We start from the raw sequence: 20,222 nt of genomic DNA on the forward strand, positions 1-20,222 counted from the left end.
ATAGGCCCTGTGCGAGGGGGATACGTGTATTTCGGGGGTGCAGGGGAGTCCTACACGTGAATTGGCAGTGTGGCTCCTCCCAGGTGTTCTGTCTACACCCTCCACGGCCCCTGCAGGCAGACCACACCACAGGGGACTACCCTGCACCCCTGGTCATGTCCCGCAGGAGCCCATCCACCATGGGCATGCCCCCCCAGCCAAGCCACATGTCACCTTGCACTAGTGATCACCAACGTATTACCCCCTTGCACCCCCACCACACAGCAGTGCAGGGCACCTGCCAGCAGGCACACACTCATCTCCCCCAGCTCCCTCACCCCCCAGCAGTGCAGGGCACCTGCCAGCAGGCCCCCACTCATGTCCCCTTGCACCCCCCACCCCCCCAAGCACTGAGGGTCACCTGCCAGCAGGCCCCCACTCATGTCCCCTTGCACACCCACCCCCCAGCAGTGCAGGGCACCTGCCAGCAGGCCCCCACTCATGCACCACTCATGTCCCCTTGCACCCCCATCCCCCAGCAGTCAGGGTCACCTGGCAGCAGGACCCCACTCATGTCCCCTTGCAGCACCACCCCCCAGCAGTCCAGGGTACCTGCCAGCAGGCCCCCACTCATGTCCCACTCATGTCCCCATGCACCCCAACCCCCCAGCAGTGCAGGGCACCTGCCAGCAGGCCCCCACTCATGTTCCCTTGCACACCCACCCCCCAGCAGTGTGGGGCACCTGCCAACAGGCCCCCACTCATGTCCCCTTTCACCCCCAGCACTGAGGGGCACCTGCCAGCAGGCCCCCACTCATGTCCCCTTGCACCGCCACCCCCCAGCAGTGCGGGGCACCTGCCAGCAGGCCCCCACTCATGTCCCACTCATGTCTCCCTGCACCCCCACCCCCCAGCAGTGCAGGGCACCTGCCAGCAGGCCCCCACTCATGTCCCCTTACACACCCACCCCCCAGCAGTGTGGGGCACCTGCCAACAGGCCCCCTCTCATGTCCACTTGCACCCCCAGCACTGAGGGGCACCTGCCAGCAGGCCCCCACTCATGTCCCCTTGCACCACCACCCCCCACCACTGAGGGGCACCTGCCAGCAGGCCCCCACTCATGTCCCCTTGCACCCACACTCCCCAGCAGTGCAGGGCACCTGCAAGCAGGCCCCCACTCATGTCCCCTTGCACCCCTAGCCCCCAGCAGGGCAGGGCACCTGCCAGCAGGCACCCACTCATGTCCCACTAATGTCTCCTTGCACCCCCACCCCCTAGAAGTGCGGGGCACCTGCCAACAGGCCTCAACACATGTCCCCTGCACCCCCACCCCCCAGCAGTGCGGGGCACCTGCCAGCAGGCCCTGACACATGTCCCACAGCCAACACGTCATCACAATCTAGATCCCTGGCCCTTATGGCCAGCCTCCACATGCCAAAGACCCACCCAAGTATTGCATCCACCCACATACAAATGCCAATTACATGACACACCCCCAATGGCAAGTATGTAAATGAAGACATGTCCCTCACACAAACACAATGGGTGCAAGTGAATCTCAAAACCCATATCATGACATGCATGAAACCAATGAGATAATACCACACATCGAAGTTTGAAGAAAAAAATGTATTAAAAGCAACATGAATGGAATTAAAATCAAACAAACGACAATGGAAATTAAAAAAGAAAAGCTGCATGTTGTAAAATAATGAAAAACAACAAATCATAATCCAAAGGAAAGGTGTCTAAAGTCACTGTTCCAAAAATGAAATCCAAGGGAAAAACAAAAGTGAAAACCATTGCTCCATGGGGAAATCCAAACAAAAATGTAGAATCCAACAGTCAACTATATACAGATGAACAATCCAGGGTCCATGATCCCAACTGAAGAAATGAAACCTATCAAAAACTCCTACCTAATAAAAAAAACTATATACAAAAATGTGGTCCATTGTCCAAAAGGTCCAAAATAAAGAAAAAACCAAAGGAAACCTAATACTAACTAAATAACTATTTACAAGGGCAGCGGGCAAGTCCAACGGCTCACATGTTGATGTTCCTGGCCAGGGCATCATCGAACTCCTGCTCGATGTCCTGGAGGCGGTCCTCTTCCATGGCCCCAAGGGTTCGCAGGGACGATGACATCTGGAAATCCAGGTCCCTGCGAATGGCCTCGTGGCACTCGGCCCGCCTCAGGGCCCTACGCATGGAGTTCTCCGCCCTGACCATTGTGAGCCGTGCCTCTTCCGCCCGCTGCCGCTCCGCATCTATCGCATGGCCCAACTGCTCCCACACGGAAGACACTTCCCGTCCAGGGTCCTCCTGCCCTCCGGCCGATGCCTGCCCCTCCGATGTTGATGGCCCCGAGCCATCATTGCTCCCACCTACAGCCTGCTCCTGCTGCTGCTGCTGTCCATGTGCCCTGTCCGATGGTGCCTGCACATCCTCCATCTGCTGGTCTCCAGTTGTTTTGTCCACCCCTGCTGAACCGCCAACTCCCAACTGTGGCAGGGATGGGATCTCCACCAAGCTGGCTGTGTTGGTCAGGCCAGGTCCACAGGGGGCCCTGGTGGAATCTGGGCCGGAAGACGATGTGGAGAACGACTGGCGCACATGTTAGGGAGAATTCTCTGTTTAGGCTGAATTTCCTAACCTAGTGAGTCCCCCAGCAGCTTTGCTGGATTTCTGGAGTTTGTTTTTTTCCATCCTGCCAAGAGTGAGACTCTTTTTCTCCCACTCTTGGACATGAATGTGTGTAATTCCTTTGAATGTCAATGTGTTCTATGGGCTATGGGGTCTTTTACTCCATAGGGTCTCATATGTTTTTCTATGTGTGTTACACCGCACCCTCCGTGCCGTAACACTGGGGCGTCCTAGCGGACCTCCATCATAGACTCCATACCCGGGGACTGACTACTGTCTCCCCGGGCATGTAAAGTCACCATTGGCTTTACTAGACCTAAATTTACTAACAGAACTAGTACAAACCATCCTATTGTGGACGTACTAGTAGGGGTAATTCGATTACTCCTGGGTCTGTTATTCGAGGGACACTGTCCCGTCTCCCCTCATCGAGTTTTGGCTGGTGGCAGTGGAAACTACTTGTTATATTCGACCCCGAATGTAACCCTATGGGATTCTTCCCATTGTTGGAGATTGATACGTTTTCTCCTTAATCTCTAACATACCCCCGGTTTACTTATCTTAAATAAGCCTATCGGATGGTATTTTCTGCCAGAACTCAGTTTTTAAAATGGCGTCTGTGTTCGTCTCTGTGACTCCTAAACCAAAGGTTGAGCCCTTTGTTCCACTTTTGGCGGGCTTCTGTACAGAGACCCTCCAAAGTGGTGCCATTCTGTCTGGGTTACCACAGGGGTGTGGGAGGAGGTTTAGGCACCCTGAACCGAGTTGCCTTGCCAACTCCGATCGCACTCTAGTGTGATTGGCCCAAGTGGTGAGCCACCCCGCTCACCACTTAGCGTGTTTTGATTGACAGCTAGGCTGAATGAATGGGGGTTTTCCGCATAAAAGCAGGGCTTTTGGGACTGGATCTTCAGAAGTCGCCACAGGACCTAAGAATCCGACGAGGGTAAAGCTGAGCCGACCTGCAACGACGACACCTCCGGTGGAGCCCTGCTGAACCGACTCACCACTTCCCGACGACAGAGGAGATCTCCCTGCCGGAGAGAGTATCTTCCCCTGACTGGTGGGAACAACCAGTCTCCTTTGCTTTTTCTTCGCTCCAGGACGCAGTGGTCGAATTGCCCGTGCAAAGCACCCCGGCAACCGGATAGCCACTACCCCTGTACCGCGACCAAAAGGTGGTGCCTTGTGACGGAGCACTCTGCGGCTGGTCTCTTCCCTAGTGGTGCACCGGACTTCATTTTCCGACGACGACGAGATCCTCTCTTCTCTTGGCAAAGACCGGACGTGCATCCACCACCAGGAACAATGGCCCCGCCGGAACTGTCTCTCCACAAACAAGGTACCGTGTCCGCCTGGCTTCCCTTTCTGCCGGATAGAGTGAGGTGTCTTAATCCTCGCCTTTCCATTGGGTCGCCTCCAAGCTTTCTTTAACTTGCTGTTCTGAACTGGTCAAATCTTTCCATAACAATTTGCGATAAAGACTCGAAGCGCATTTCCACTGAGACACTTTTTGGGACATATCGCCTTGCCTCTCTCCGAGTGGGCCTCGCCTCTGAACTTTGTGATCTGCAGTAGACCCTGCCTTACTTGCCTTGCATTTGTCCGTAAAGTATTGGTACTGAGTTGATTTCTTAACCTGCCTATTTTTCTCTCCCGTCCTAACGAATACTAGAGTGCCATCTAGGTTAAAGCATACACCTCTGTCTGCAAATAAGTGATGCCGGTGAACCTAGACTTGTCGAACTATTGTTAGGGGGATTGATCTTTTTCTTCGTATAAGTAATTGTGATTGAGGTTGTTTGCCGTATTAGTGCCAGAGTGTTTTCCATAGATGTGTTGTTGTAAATAAATACCTTTATATCTTTACACCGAAGCCTTGTTCCGTGTTTGCTTGTTCTACTGTGTAGATTGGCCTATTTTGTATACTCCACATACTGCCTAACTCTTATAGAGGGAAGTCTGACTGCTCAGCCACAGCTACCAAGTGAATCTGTGTGGTACAGACTGCTACCAAGTGGGTTTACTGCCAACCACCTGTAGTCCTAAATCATTTACAGTGGTCCCAGAGGGAACTGCACAGGTTTCCGCCTAACAGCACAGCCTCCACAGAGGAGGAGAGGTCCGCCAGAGTGCACGTCACATGTAGGAACCCTCTGACCAGGGCCCCTCCCAGCAGTGCCATGTCACGACGCTGCTCTTCGTGATGGTGTGCGTTCTCCGCCCAGGAAGAACGCACATCATCACGAATGACATGCGTGCGCAACGTGACACCCACAAGGACGAATCCCATATGGTCGCGGGACCCCTCGCCCACAGGTAGTGGAGAGGCAGGTGATATGGCACTCTGCCCTTCCTGCGGACGGGCCTGGGGTGGGGCATCCCTGCTGGTGCATGATGGTGCAGTCACAGGGTCAAGGACAGTGACATGCACAGGCCCCTCTGCGGTGACCTGTGCTGCCTCCTGACCCTGGCCCTGGACTGCACCACTTGCACCAGTGGTACTTCCCCCACCAGGCCCCATGTGCGGCTCAGTAGCGGGCTCCTCCTCCTCTGTGGAGACCACCAACCTGGATGTCTCCACACCGTCTTCCTCCATTGGAAGCCCCTGTGGGGGCTCACCCAGCCCTTCCGCCACAGCCGTTGTGGCAGACGCAGCACCAGCCCCCTCGCTCCCGGATGATGGTAATTCCTGGGAGGTTGGCTGGACCTTGCGTCGCCGCCCAGTGGAGGCATCCCGGCCGCTTGGCTCCACAGCGCCATCTCCGCCCTCTTCTTCACTTGACGCTGCGTAGAGGGAGACATAGAACACAAGCATCAGGGTACAGTAAAAAATACCCTAGACAGGAAGCAATAACACATGAGTGGCACTGTCAAATGTCACTTCCATCCTGTCATTCCACAACACATGGGTGAATGCACACAACACACATGCAGAAACCGTCCGGGCGCCTGCAATCAACATCAACATCCATGTAGAAGGGCCCCTGTAAACCAAGATGTTGCCTTCAAAGTCACATGCATCCATGGCGTTTCAAAGTCACACACACACTTCTCAGGCACACACACACACATGTGCACCATACATGTACATGACATCAGCACCCATTCCTCACCCCCCCTCCATGTCCAGGAACAGAGACAGCCATGCATTCATGTGTGCATTTCACATAGAGCTCCCCATATTGCTTTAAAACACATGCACCAACCATGTGGCTCACACATAACTGGTCTCACATGCATGACCATGATGTCCCCGCACACACACATATCCATACATGGCCTATGTCACACATACAGGCAAGCATCAGACCACCAGCACACTGCAACATGCACTGTCTCACACAGCAATGCTTGGCCACTTAACGCTCAACTCCAGACGGGTCTGCCTCCCAAGGATCTGGGCGTGGAGCGCTGGGCCTATGCGTTCCAGGACCCTCATCTGGATGGCACTCAGGCGTGCCTGGCCCCCCTCCGCGAGGCGCCGGGCCTTGTGGAGGGTCCTGGACCTGAAGTCCTCCAAGCGCTTCTTGACGTGCTTGATGTCGCGGGTTGCCACCCCCTCCGCGTTGCTGGCAACCACTACATCGTCCCAGATCCTCTCCCGTCCTTCCTTGTTGGCGCGTGATGTTCCGAAGAGGGCATCATAATGCCCCAGGACATGCTCCACCATGACACCGACTTCAGTGGCAGTGAAGCTGGTGGCCCTCTGTCTCTCTGCCTGGGGGTTGCCAGTGGTGCCAGATGGTGTAGTGCCCGACATGGCAACCCCAGAGCAGGAGTGGGTGGGCAACTGGGTCCTGGTGCTGGGCTGTGGAGCGATGGAATCCCAGTCGTGAGTCTTCTGTTCCAGCAGGGGTGGACACAGCAACTGGACCCCTGCAGATGGCTGACGTGCAGGCACCAAATAGCAGGGCACGTGGGCAGCAGGCAGACAGGCAGCAGCAGATGGCTGGTGGGAGTGTGCTCGGGGTTCTGGGGGGCAGGAAAATGGCCTTCTGGGCAGGAGCGTGGTCTTCCATGTGTGTACGCGTGACCAGCTTGATACGGAGTGATTTGGCACGTGAAAAGTTTGCACGTCAGCGTGTAATTCGAGAAAAGGCCCTTAGCGCATAAGCACATCAGCACACATACGCGATATCATTGGACCAAAGGCCCTTAGCGTGTAAGCGCGTCAGCACACGTACGCGATATCATTGGACCAGAGGCCCTTATCGCGTAGGCGCGTCTGTGACATATTGTGCACGGGCGTTGCCCTTTCGCATGTAAAACTTGCCACGCACCCCTGAAATTCACATACTCCCTCGACCAGGGCCCTTTCGCGTGTGAAACTTCACGCGCACCCTGTAATACACTCACCCTGCTGAAATCGCGGGTGAAACTTCCCGTGAACCCCAGGAATACACGTACCGTGCTGAAATCGCGGGTGAAACTTCACGCGAACCCCAGGAATACACGTACCCCGCTCGCTCGCACAGGGCCAATATTCCTAGGTTTCGCGTGAAGTTTCACACGCGATAGGCCATGTGCGAGTGGGGTACGTGCATTACTGGTGTTCACGGGAAGTTTCAACCGCGATAGGCCCTGTGCGAGTGGGGTACGTGTATTTCAGGGGTTCACATGAAGTTTCACACGCGATAGGCCATGTACAATTAGGGTACGTGCATTACTGGTGTTCGCAGGAAGTTTCACCCGCGATCGGCCCTGTGCGAGTGGGGTACGTGTATTTCAGGGGTTCGCGTGAAGTTTCACACGCGATAGGCCATGTGCGACTGGGGTACGTGCATTACTGGTGTTCGCGGGAAGTTTCACCCACGATAGGCCCTGTGCGAGTGGGGTATGGGTTCGCGGGAAGTTTCACAAGCGATTTAGCGGTCGGAGCGGGGTATGTGAATTTCGGGGGTGCACGGGGAGTCCTACACGTGAATTGGCAGTGTGGGTCATCCCAGGTGTTCCCTCCACACCCTCCACTGCCCCTGCAGGCAGACCACACTACAGGGGACTACCACGCACCCCTGGTCATGTCCCACAGGCAGCCCATCCACCATGGCCATGCACCCCAGACAAGCCACCTGTCCGCTTGCACCACTGATCAACAACTCATGTCCACCTGCACCCCCACCCCCCAGCAGTGTGGGGCACCTGCCAGCAGGCCCCCACTCATGTCCCCTTGCACCCCCACCCCCCAGCAGTGTGGGGCACCTGCCAGCAGGCCCCCACTCATGTCTCACTCATGTCCCCCAGCAGCCCTACCTCACAGCAGTGCAGGGCACCTGCCAGCAGGCCCCCACTCTTGTCCCACTCATGTCCCCTTGCACCCCCACACCCCAGCAGTGTGGGGCACCTGCCAGCAGGCCCCCCCTCATGTCCCCTTGCACCCCCACCCCCCAGCAGTGCGGGGCACCTGCCAGCAGGCCCCCACTCATGTCCCCTTGCACCCCCACCCCCCAGCAGTGTGGGGCACCTGCCAGCAGGCCCCCACTCATGTCCCACTCATGTCCCCCAGCACCCCCACCCCCCAGCAGTGCGGGGCACCTGCTAGCAGGCCCCAACTCATGTCCCACTCATGTCCCCTTGCACCCCCACCGCCCAGCAGTGTGGGGCACCTGCCAGCAGGCCCCCACTCATGTCCCACTCATGTCCCCCAGCACTCCCACCCCCCAGCAGTGCAGGGCACCTGCCAGCAGGCCCCGACACATGTCCCACAGCCAACACGTCATCACAATCTAGATCCCTGGCCCTTATGGCCAGCCTCCACATGCCAAAGACCCACCCAAGTATTGCATCCACCCACATACAAATGCCAATTTCATGATACAACCCCAATGGCAAGTATGTAAATGAACACATGTCCGTCACACACACAAGGGCTGCAAGTGAATGTCAAAACCCATATCATGACACGCATGAAACCAATGAGATAATACCACACATCGAAGTATTAAGAAATAAATGTATTAAAAGCAACATGAACGGAATTAAAAACAAACAAACGACAATGGGAATTAAAAACGAAAAGCTGCATGTCCGTAAAATAATGAAAAACAACAAATCATAATCCAAAGGAAAGGTGTCCAAAGTCACAGTTCAAAAAATCAAATCCAAGGGAAAAACAAACGTGAAAACCATTGCTCCATGGGTAAATAAAATAATAAAAAAGATGAATCCAATAGTGAACTATATACAGAAGAACAATCCAGGGTCCATGATCCCAACTGAAGAAATGAAACCTATCTAAAATACTACCTAATGAAAAACTATATACAGAAAGGTGGTGCATTGCCCAAGCGCAACCAAAATAAAGGAAAAAGGAAAGGAAACCTACCACTATCTAACTATTTACAAGGGCAGCGGGCAAGTCCAACGGCTCACATGTTGATGTTCCGGGCCAGAGCATCATCGAACTCCTGCTCAATCTCCCGGAGGCGGTCCTCTTCCAAGGCCCAGAGGGTTCGCAGGGACGATGACATCTGGAACTCCAGGTCCCTGCGAATGGCCTCGACGCACTCAGCCCGCCTCAGGGCCCTACGCATGGAGTTCTCCGCCCTGACCATCATGAGCCGTGCCTCTTCCGGCCGCTGCCGCTCCGCATCTATCGCATGGCCCAACCGCTGCCACATGGAAGACACTTCCCGTCCAGGGTCCTCCTGCCCTCCAGCCGATGCCTGCCCCTCCGATGATGAAGGCCCCGAGCCATCATGGCTCCCACCTTGTTGCTGCTGCTGCTGTGCCGCTGCCTGTGCCCTGGCTCCTGCTGCCTGCTGTTAGGCAGAAACCTGTGCAGTTCCCTCTGGGACCACTGCAAAAAGTTTAAGTCTACAGGAGTTAGCAGTAAACCCAATTGGTAGCAGTCTGTACCACCCAGATTTACCTGGTAGCCGTGGCTGAGCAGTCAGACTTCTCTCAAGACGAGTTAGGCCATATTTGGAGTATACAGGATAGGGCAATTTACACAGTAGAACAAGCAGACACTGATCAGAGCTTGGGTGTAAAGATATATAATTATTTATTTATAAAAACACATCTATGGAAAACACACTGGCACTAATATGGCAAACAACTTCAATCACAGTTACTATAAGTATATATCAATCCCATAACAATATTTCGACAAGTCTAGGTTCAACGGCACCACTTATTTGCAGACAGAGGTGAATGCTTTAACCTAGATGGCACTCTAGTATTCGTTAGAAAGGGAGAGAAAAAGGCAGGGTATGAAACCAACTCAGTACCAACACTTTTACGAAACAAATGCAAGACAAGCAAGGCAGGGTCTACTGTAAATCACAAAGTTCAGAGGCCAGTCCCACTCAGAGAGAGGCAAGGCGGTATGTCCCAAAGGTATCACAGTGGAAATGCACTTCAAGTCTTTGTAGCAAAATGTCACAGAAAGGTTGGACCAGTTTAGAACAAACGTTTAAGAAGGTCTCGAGGCGACCCAATGGAAAGGTAAGGATTTAAGACACCTCACGCTAACCGTCTCAAGGGAAGCCAGGCGGACACAGTACCTTGCAAGTGAAGAGACAGCTCCGGCGGGGGCAGTTGTTCTTGGTGGTGGATGCAAGTCGGGGCTTTGCCAGAAGATGAGAGGATCCCGTCGTCGAGGAAAAGTTGAAGATCGTTGCACCACCAGGGAAGAGACCGGCCGCAGAGTGCTCCTTCACAAGGCACCACCTTTTGGTCGCAGTACAGTGGTTAGTGGCTATCCGGTTTCCGGGGTGCTCAGCACGGGCAATTCGACCACTAGACGCCCTGTAAGTGAAGAAAAAGCAAGGGACTGGTTGTTCCCACCAGTCAGGAGAAGAAGACTCTCCAGCAGGGAGATCTCCTCTGTCGTTGGGAAGTGGTGAGTCAGTTCAGCAGGGCTACACCGGAGGTGTCTTCGTTGCAGGTCGGCTCAGCTTTACCCTCGTCCGATTCTTAGGTCCTGTGGCGACTTCTGAAGTTCCAGTCCCCAAAGCCCTGCTTTTATGCAGAAAACCCCCATTCATTCAGCCTAGCTGTCAATCAAACATGCTAAGTGGTGAGCGGGGCGGCTCACCACTCGGGCCAATCACACCAGAGTGCGACTTGAGTTGGCAAGGCAACTCAGTCCAGGGTGCCTAAAGATCCCTCCCACACCCCCTTGTGGTACCCAGACAGAATGGCACCACTCTGCAGGGCTTCTGTGCAGAAGCCCGCCAAAAGTGGAACAAAGGGCTCAACCTTTGGTTCGGAGTTACAGAAGCGAACACATACGCCATTTTAAAAACCGAGTTCTGGCAGAAAATACCAACCGGTGGATTTATTTAATACAAATAAACCGGCGGTATGTGAGAGACTAATGTGAAAAAGTATTAGCCTCCAACAATGGGAAGAATCCCATAGGAATATATTCGCGGGTGAATATAAAAAGTAGTATCCACTGCCACCAGCCAAAACTTGACGAGGGGGATGGGACAGTGCCCCCTCAAACAACAGACACAGGGGTAATCGAATTACCCCTACCAGTACGTCCACAATAGGATGGTTTGTACTAGTTCTGTTAGTAAATTTAGGTCTAGTAAAGCCAATGGTGACTTTACATGCTCTGGGAGACAGTAGTCAGTCCCAGGGTATGGAGTCTATGGTGGGGAGCCTCTAGGACACCCCAGTGTTACGGCACGGAGGGTGCGGTGTAACACACATAGCAAAACATATGAGGCCCTATGGAGTAAAAGACCCCATGGCCCATAGAACACATTGACATTCAAAGAAATCAACCACATTCATGTCCAAGAGTGGGAGGAAAAGCGTCTCACTCTTGACAGGATGAAAAAAACAAACTCCAGAAATCCAGCAAAGCTGCTGGGGGACTCACTAGGTTAGGAAATTCGGCTTAAACAGAGAATTCTCCCTAACACCTGCACATCCTCCTCCAGCTGGGGTGCAGTTGTTGAGGTGCCCACCCCTGCTGGACATCCGACTCCCAACTGTGGCAGGGATGTGTCCTCCACCAGCCTGGCCGCAGGGTCAGAGGCAGCTCCACAGGGCACCCAGGTGACACATGGGTGGGAAGATGGCACAGAGGACGACTGGCGCATAGGGGGTGCAGTTGAGGAGGGGGTCGGAACAAGGTCCACAAACCGGAGGAATCCGGCCATGGTGAGCTGTCCCAGTGGGTCAACGTGGTCAACGAGCCATGCGAGAAGACGTGCAGTCTCCTCATGAAAAGACTGCAGGTCTGCTCGCATAGCACGTTGACGCAATGCCACCCCACCCAGGACCGGCTCAACCCGGTGCCGGATAGCCACATCCGCAGGGAGAGGAAGGCCAATTGGTGTAAGCCAATCCCCTCCCTGAGAACGGGTCTGGACGTAGGTATCCCTGCTGGTGCAAGATGATGCAGTCACAGGATCGGGGACAGGATTACACACAGGCACCTCCGCGGCGGCCTGTGCTGCCTCCTGTCCCTGCCCCTGCACTGCACCATTAGCACCAGTGGAATCCCCACCTCCAGACCCCATCGCTGTCCCTTGCACGGCCTCCTTCTCCACCAAACCCCCCACCAACCTGGATGACTCCGTGCCATCTTCCTCCGTTGGGCCCTGTGGGGTCTCAGCTGCCCCTTCGGCTGCCGAGGAGTCCAACTCCAACCTCCGCCTCTTGGACCTTCCCTCGGCAGCTGCGACCTGGGACGCGGCACCGGACTCCTCACTCCTCGACGAGATGGCAACCTGGGAGGGGAGCCGGGCCTTGCGTCTCCGGCTGGCAGTGCGATCCCTGCCTCTGTGCTCCACAGCACCTTCTCCGCCCTCTTCATCAGTTGACGCTGCAGACAGGGAGAGATAGGAGACAGGCATCAGGGCACTGTACAATGGACTCATACACACATGACAGTTGTACATGAGTGGCATTGTCAAACTTCAGACATGGCATCACAATCCCCAACACACATGTCATTGCAACTCACACACTTGAGCTATTCCACAGCCATATTGCAACAGCCAGCACCATCCATACACATACATACAGCATGAGCAGCCAAAGGTCAGCCAGACATCACATGAAACACAGCGAGTGCACTAGACATGCACACATGCCACCACAATTACATGCATGTGTACACCTCCACCAACTGTCGCAGTGATGAGATTGGCATCCATGTCACATCTGGCAATCAGTCTTCTACATATCAGTCTCACATGCATACATGTTGCATTACTGTTGCACCCATGTCAAATACACACACATGCACATGTACACGGTGCAGATACATGCAGCTGGAACCAACATCCATGTGTGACACCACAACCATGCCAACTTACATACACAGTAATCAAAACATGTGTGCTCACACATCTGCATTTGGCCTGCATGCTTACCCACACACACACCATCCATGTGTCCCACACATGAAAGGACTTGCATGTGTCAGTCTCACAGCCCTGTACATACACATCCATACATGGCCCTACAAAACCACATGTACAACCTGCACACTACTGGCACACCACCACACGCACAGCTTCCAATCAGTATGCATGTACACTTACCGCTCGACTCAAGACGGGTCGGCCTCTCAAGGACCTGGACGTGGAGCGCTGGGCGTATGCGTTCCAGGACCCTCATCTGATGTTCCGACAGGTGGCCACGGCGCCCCTTAGCCTCCGCTGCCTTCAAGAGGCGCCAGGCCCTGTTGAGGGTCCTGGACCTGAAGTCCTCCCAGCGCTTCTTGACATGTTGGAAGTCACGGACTGCCACCCCCTCCGCGTTGATGGCAGTCACGATGTCCGTCCAGATCCGAGTCCGTCCTTCCTTGTCGGCGGCCGACCTTCGGAAGAGGGCATCATACTGCCCCAGGACTTGCTCCACCAGGACACCAACTTCGGTGGCAGTGAAGCTGGTGGCCCTCTGCCTCTCTGGCTGGGGGTTGCCAGTGGTGCCAGATGGTGTAGTGCCCGACATGTCAACCCCAGAGGCAGGTGTGGGTGGGCAACTGGGTCCTGGGTCTGGGCTGTGGAGCGATGGAATATCAGTCGGGAGTCTTCGGTTCCAGCAGGGGTGGTCACAGCAACAGCACCCCGGGCTGACGTGCAGGCAGCAAATGGCAGGACACGTGGGCAGCAGGTGATCAGGCAGCAGCAGATGGCAGGTGGGAGCGTGCTCGGGGCTCTGGGGGGCAGTAATTCGGTCTTCTGGGCAGGAGCGTGGTCTTCTGTGTGCGTACGCGTGGCCAGCTTGATACGGAGTGATTTGGCATGTGAAAATCTAGCATGTCAGCATGTAATTTGAGAAAAAGCCCTCAGCGCATAAGCGCGTCAGCACGCATACGCGATTTCATTGGACGAAAGGCCCTTAGCGCGTAAGCGCGTCTGTGATGTGCGCGCGGGTGTTTCCCTGAACCCGGGTGCATGTTACACGTCCAAGAACTGCACGTCCGAGTGTCATCTCGTGTAATTGGAGGTTAGGGCCTTAGCGGGTATACGCGGAAGTGACGTTGGACGTGTGGGCCGGTTCAAAAGGTGCGTGTAGGACGTCATTTCTTTGTACGTGCTTTTCGTGGAGAGCGAGTGGGTGAATTCTGTACTTCTTGTCGGTTCACACGCGATTTACTTCACAGCGTTTCTAGTTCGTACTCCCTGTTACCTCTGACAGCTTTTTTCTGATTTTCTGTTGGGCCTGTTTCCTCAAACAGCATTCACTTCTTCTTTTGTCCTGTCTCCTCAGACAGTGTACAATTCTTCTTTTGGCGGCGGTGTTGCCAACGCGCACACGCGCGTATTTTTCACGCTCATTTTCCAGGCAGACAGTGAGTCGCGCACGTATTTACCAACTGTGCTTGCCCCGTGTGTCGCGTACCCCTTCAGAGGTCATTGTAGGCTGCGTGTAACACGCGTACATTCATTTTTGTGTTTCTGGGTGCCACAGCGTAGTGCGGGTTCATTTTTCCACGCACGTGGTCTACGAGGGGTTGCGTGCACGTTATTTTCTGTTTTTGGGGTGCCTGTGCATTGCGTGACCCATCATCTTTCCCCAGGGGTCACATAATGCCTTGCTAGAGCACTAGGGTACGAATTCCATCTAGTACTCTACCCCTTTGACCCCCAATTGCCCAGGACAATAGTTTACTGCAACTCCCATACACACAACAACACCAGTGCCATGGTTGGGAGGCGACCAAGCGGTAAGGGTGGCAAAGGTGGCTGAGCCTCAAGAGGTGGCCGTGGTGGGCGCGGTAGGGGACGTGGCCAGGATTTGCAGGGTACCTCTAGCCCCCCATGTGTGGAGGACCAGTCAGGGACACCCATGCTCCCCCCCATAGTTGAGGGAAATGTGGCTGACACCATCTCTGCTCAGCCCTTGTTGGACCGGCCCATTGTGGCACCTGACCTGGCAGAGGGTGACTCCCAGGCTGACTTCCAGGTCACGAAGTCTAGGCCACGTGTGGCGGTGCAAGTTGCTGTCACCAAGCCACGTGGATCAGGGGCAGCTATGTCATCTGCTGCCCCGAGTAGGCAGGGTGGGGAGGCTGCAGGGGCAGCTGCAGCTCCATCCACCCCAGCTCTGACTCTCCCAGCCAGGGCAGTGTTGGTCCCAGTCCATCTTGCTAACATTCCCCCTGACTACGTAACACTTCAGCCAATGCCTGCACCAAGTCCCATGATCAGTGTGCATTCCCACACTCCAACTAGCCAGTCCACCGGTGCTCCTGCCCATAGTGGCCAGGATGGCTTAGGCCACTCAGGATCCCCACCACCTTCCAAAAAAAGAGGAAGAGTGCTCGTCAACTACTGGCTGATACCCCAGACACGGCTACGCAGTCCGGCACACAAAGAAAGCCTACTTTCAATGATGCCGAACGTGCTGCACTTGTGCAGTATGTGTCCGCACATGACAGCGAAATGTTGATCACTTCAGGGTGCAAGACCACACCTGCTCGACGTCAGGCACACTGGTAGACCGTCGCGGACATCATAAGTGCCCTTGGATTAGTGAGGCACACAGCTGGTGAGTGCTACAAGTGCTGGAATGACCTTAAGCGCAGGGCAAAGAAAAAGCTGGCCTCAAGTCATGCCGCTACTCTGGTGACTGGAGGTGGGTCTCCACAAGAGGACATTGAACTCACTGTACATGAGTCTGTTGCTGGGACCTACATCACAGAGGAACAGATCCAAGGTGTGGGAGAACTGCCAGATTACGAGGCTTTGTCCGGTAAGTGCACATGCACGTGTGTGTGATCCATGTGTATGTTGTGTGTGTGAGGGGTTCTGGCCAGGTGAGGGTGTGTGTGTGCCTGAGTGGTTTGGGTCACCCATGTGCTTCATCCAAAACATTCTGCACCCCTGGATTTGGGTATTACAGTATCCCTTCTGCCCACAGTAGACATTTTGTGCAGCATCACACCAGTTGCCCTTGAAGTGGCATCTTGCAACAACATTGTTCCGTATTTCTCATTGTTCATTCAGGCTGATTGTTTCGATCCCCCACTTTCACTACGCATTTCTCAGCCCTATTGTCAAACGATATGTGACATGCCTATGGTACATGCGATCTGTGTGATGGCATGTGTCATGTATGTGGATTGGACATGCCACTCACAGGCCAATGTGTGAAGGCTCTGCTAGCCAGCATGCAGCTAATGTGTTGCTCTTCCATCTTGGTGTCATCAGTGTCTGACATTTTCCTCCCCTTCAAACTCAGTGACAGTGCATGCATTGGAGGTTATAGTCATGTGGGACATGTGTCAATCAAGTACTGGTTCTGTAGCTTGTGAGGCCTAATTGTGTGCTATGGTGCTAATGCCTGTTTCCATTTTTTGTCTTGTTTCTGCAGGGGATGACGCACTTGATGCTGTTGAGGGTGAGGAGATGGTGCAGACCCAGGAGGGATCTCAGGCAGGACCGGGCACCAGTGGGGGACGGGGTGTGGTGGTGGGTGAAAACCCACTCTTGCTGCAGACCATTCTCTCCAGGGGTGTCTCTGGGTGCACCTCCCCAGACCTCTATTCAGGTGTTGATTCGGATGATGAGACCTATGTGGCTTCGCAGGTAGGTGTTTCTGGGAGGGATTCTGTTCTGTCCGACCCACCTGCACCAGGGGAACAGCCCACTAGGGGGATGTCAGTGTTGGTAGGTCCACCTTTGGTGGTTACGGATGCAGGGCCACACTCCACAACATCTTATCCTATTCCTGGGCCAGCAGATCAGAGGGGGATTGCAGTCCTGCAGCCTCAGGCAGTGCCGACACAGCAAGGCACAGTTCGCCTTGCCCCAGACAGGTGTGGTGCCCGCCAACGCAGTGGCCGTACGCCACCAGGCAATACCGTATGGGAGAAATCCATATACGGTATGGCAAACCAACAGGCAGCAGCATCTGAGATGATGGCTCAAGCTATGGAGAGGGTGGCCACTTCCATTGTCCCCCCAGAAAGGCAGATGGAGCAACTACAGCAGGCAACAGACTCCATTTGCCAATCACTCAGGGAGGACATGTTGGCGTCCAACAGGGACAGACGGGCGGCCCTGGACACTCTGCGGGAAGCCATTTCTTTAGAGTCCCAGGGCCAGAGGGAAGCCCTGAGAGTAGAAGTCCATCACCTCAAACTCTTGTGGACCTTGAGGGTTCCACTGTCACGAGGACAGAACAGCTGCTGGAGCGGCTCACACGTACACTCTCAGCAGAGATGCAGGCAACTCGGGAGGAGGTCCGGGCATCATGTCAGGTGGTGCATGGGGATCTCCGCACCATATTCCTCCAGAACGAGACCTTCCACACCCACATGCTTGCTGCCATGGAGGACCAGACTAGGGCTTTGCGTGGGCTGCCTCCCATAGCACCACCACCTCCTGTGGCGGCAGCAGCACAGGGTGATGAAAGCGACCACAGCGATTCTGAATCTCTCACGATAGCGTAGCCATGCAGGCCATGAGCCCATGGAGGTGTTTTTTTTTCGCAACATCCACACAGGTGGCTGTTGGTATGCACCCTGTCCTCTGACCTCCTGGGTGGCCTCCCCCACACCCCTTGGCCTCCACATGGCCATTTTTGATTTTTGATTTTTGATTTTTGTTTTTTGATTTTTGAGTTTTTGTTACAGTGTGTTGCCTTGTGTGGCTCCCGTGGGCATCCACTGTATTCATGCAGGCTTGTCCTGAGTTTGGGTTAGATGCTTGGGTTCCTGAGACACACACCCCTCCTGCTTGCCGTTTCCATGGGCTTGCAAAGGGTGTGCCCAAGTGACAGTGACTTACACAGTGATGTTGGTCTCCCATGACATGTGTGGGCAGTCTGTAGTCAATACTGTGTATACATTCCTAGTGCATATTGTTGTAGTATTGTACACTGCATGGTGTATTGATGTGTGCTTGTGCATCCATGTCTGCTCCTAATTTGCAGGTTCATTCCTCATGTCTTCACAGGGCCGTCTACTTTGGAAATGGAGTTCATGTTGTAAGCAGTGCACTTCCAGATTTGCGTGGCACCAACACTGTATAATTGGAAGTGGTCGATGTGCTAGCATCACCAGGTTGTAAGACTATGTATCCTTTAACTTAGTACTGTCATGTGAATGCTATGTTTGGGGTTGGCTAGCTGCATTATATTGTGGTAAGTCTTTGGTCATGTGTGTTGTCAGTTCTACATTAATGGGAGCATATTGTGTGTGGCCATTTTCCATTCGGGACACTGTACTTTGTGACACTTGTGTCATGTTTTGGGGATTCCTTTGTTTGCTCTCACATAGCATGACATGCCATGGTGTGTTAGGTGGCGGTGCTGGGGAGGTGTTGGGTGACATAGCACTGCTGTCATGTTGTATCTTGCAAGGGGGTCATGATTTTGGCAGCATTCAAGTGTGTCTTTTGATGACACAGCATTGGTGGTGGAGACATGAGTGGGACATGAGTGGGGGCCTGCTGGCAGGTGCCCTGCACTGCTGGGGGGTGAGGGTGCAAGGGGACATGAGTGGGACATGAGTGGGGGCCTGCTGGCAGGTGCCATGCACTGCTGGGGGGTGGGGTGCAAGGGGACATGAGTGGGGGCCTGCTGGCAGGTGCCCTGCACTGCTGGGGGTGGGAGTGCTGGGGGACATGAGTGGGGGCCTGCTGGCAGGTGCCCTGCACTGCTGGGGGTGGGGGTGCTGGGGGACATGAGTGGGGCATGAGTGGGGGCCTGCTGGCAGGTGCCCCTCAGTGCTGGTGGGTGGGGGTGCTGGGGGACATGAGTGGGGGCCTGCTGGCAGGTGCCCTGCACTGCTGGTGGGTGGGGGTGCTGGGGGACATGAGTGCGGGCCTGCTGGCAGGTGCCCTGCACTGCTGGTGGGTGGGGGTGCTGGGGGACATGAGTGGGGGCTTGCTGGCAGGTGCCCTGCACTGCTGGGGGGTGGGGGTGCTAGGGGACATGAGTGGGGGCCTGCTGGCAGGTTCCCTGCACTGCTGGTGGATGGGGGTGCTGGGGGACATGAGTGGGGGCCTGCTGGAAGGTGCCCTGCACTGCTGGGGGTGGGGGTGCAAGGGGACATGAGTGGGGGCCTGCTGGCAGGTGCCCTGCACTGCTGGGGGGTGGGGGTGGAGGGGGTCATGCGTTGGTGATCAGTAGTGCAAGCTGATATGTGGCTTGCCTGGGGGGCATGCCCATGGTGGATGGGCTGCTTGCGGGACATGAAGTCCCCTGTGGTGTGGGCTGCCTGCAGGGGCCTTGGAGGGTGTAGAGGGAACACCTGGGAGGACCCACACTGCCAATTCACGTGTAGGACTCCCCTGCACCCCAGATATACAAGTACCCCATTTGCACAGGGCCTTCCCACGCACCCCCGAAATACACGTACCCCGCTCGACCAAGGCCAATCGCGTGTGAAACTTCCCGTGCACCCCAGATTTACACGTACCCAGGCCAATCACGTGTGAAACTTCACGCGAACCCCAGGAATACACGCACCCCACTCGCACAGGGCCTATCGTGTGTGAGACTTCCTGAGAACCCGAGATTCACACGTACCCAGGCCAATTGCGTGTGCAACTTCACGCGAACCCCAGGAATACACGCAGCCCACTCGCACAGGGCCTATCGTATTTGAAACTTCCCACAAACCCCTGGAATACACGTATCCCGCTCCCCCAGGCACGATCGCATGTAGAACTTCACGCGCACCCCTGAAATACATGTACCCCGCTCGCCCAGGCCCAATCGCGTGTGAAACTTCCCGCGAGCCCCTGAAGTACACGTACCCCGCTCGCCGAGGCCCAATCGCGTTTGAAACTTCCTGCGAACCCCTGGAATACACCCCCAGGCACGATCGCGTGTAGAACTTTACTCGCACCCCTGAAATACATGTACCACGCTCCCCCAGGCCCGATCGCGTGTAAAACTTCCCGCGCACACACGAAATACACACACAAGCTAATTTTTCACACAGCAGGTGTCGTGTTTGTCGTGTACCCCTTTGCACATCATTTGTCCTTGGGGGCCACAGTATGGGACATTTATCAGAGCTGTATATTTGTGCTTTTTGTTAGCGCACATTTTGGCGCACATTTTTTTCCAGCGCAGGGATGCTACCGCCTGCCTTCGTGTGGCAGATGGGTTTGGGTCAGTGCGCGTCTTTGCCCGTGCGCTGGTTTGCCCTATTCGATTCCATG

The sequence above is a fragment of the Ambystoma mexicanum genome, chromosome 1q (genome assembly GCF_040938575.1).
Source record: "Ambystoma mexicanum isolate Mex_15411 chromosome 1q, UKY_AmexF1_1, whole genome shotgun sequence".
NCBI classification, from domain to species: Eukaryota; Metazoa; Chordata; class Amphibia; order Caudata; family Ambystomatidae; genus Ambystoma; species Ambystoma mexicanum.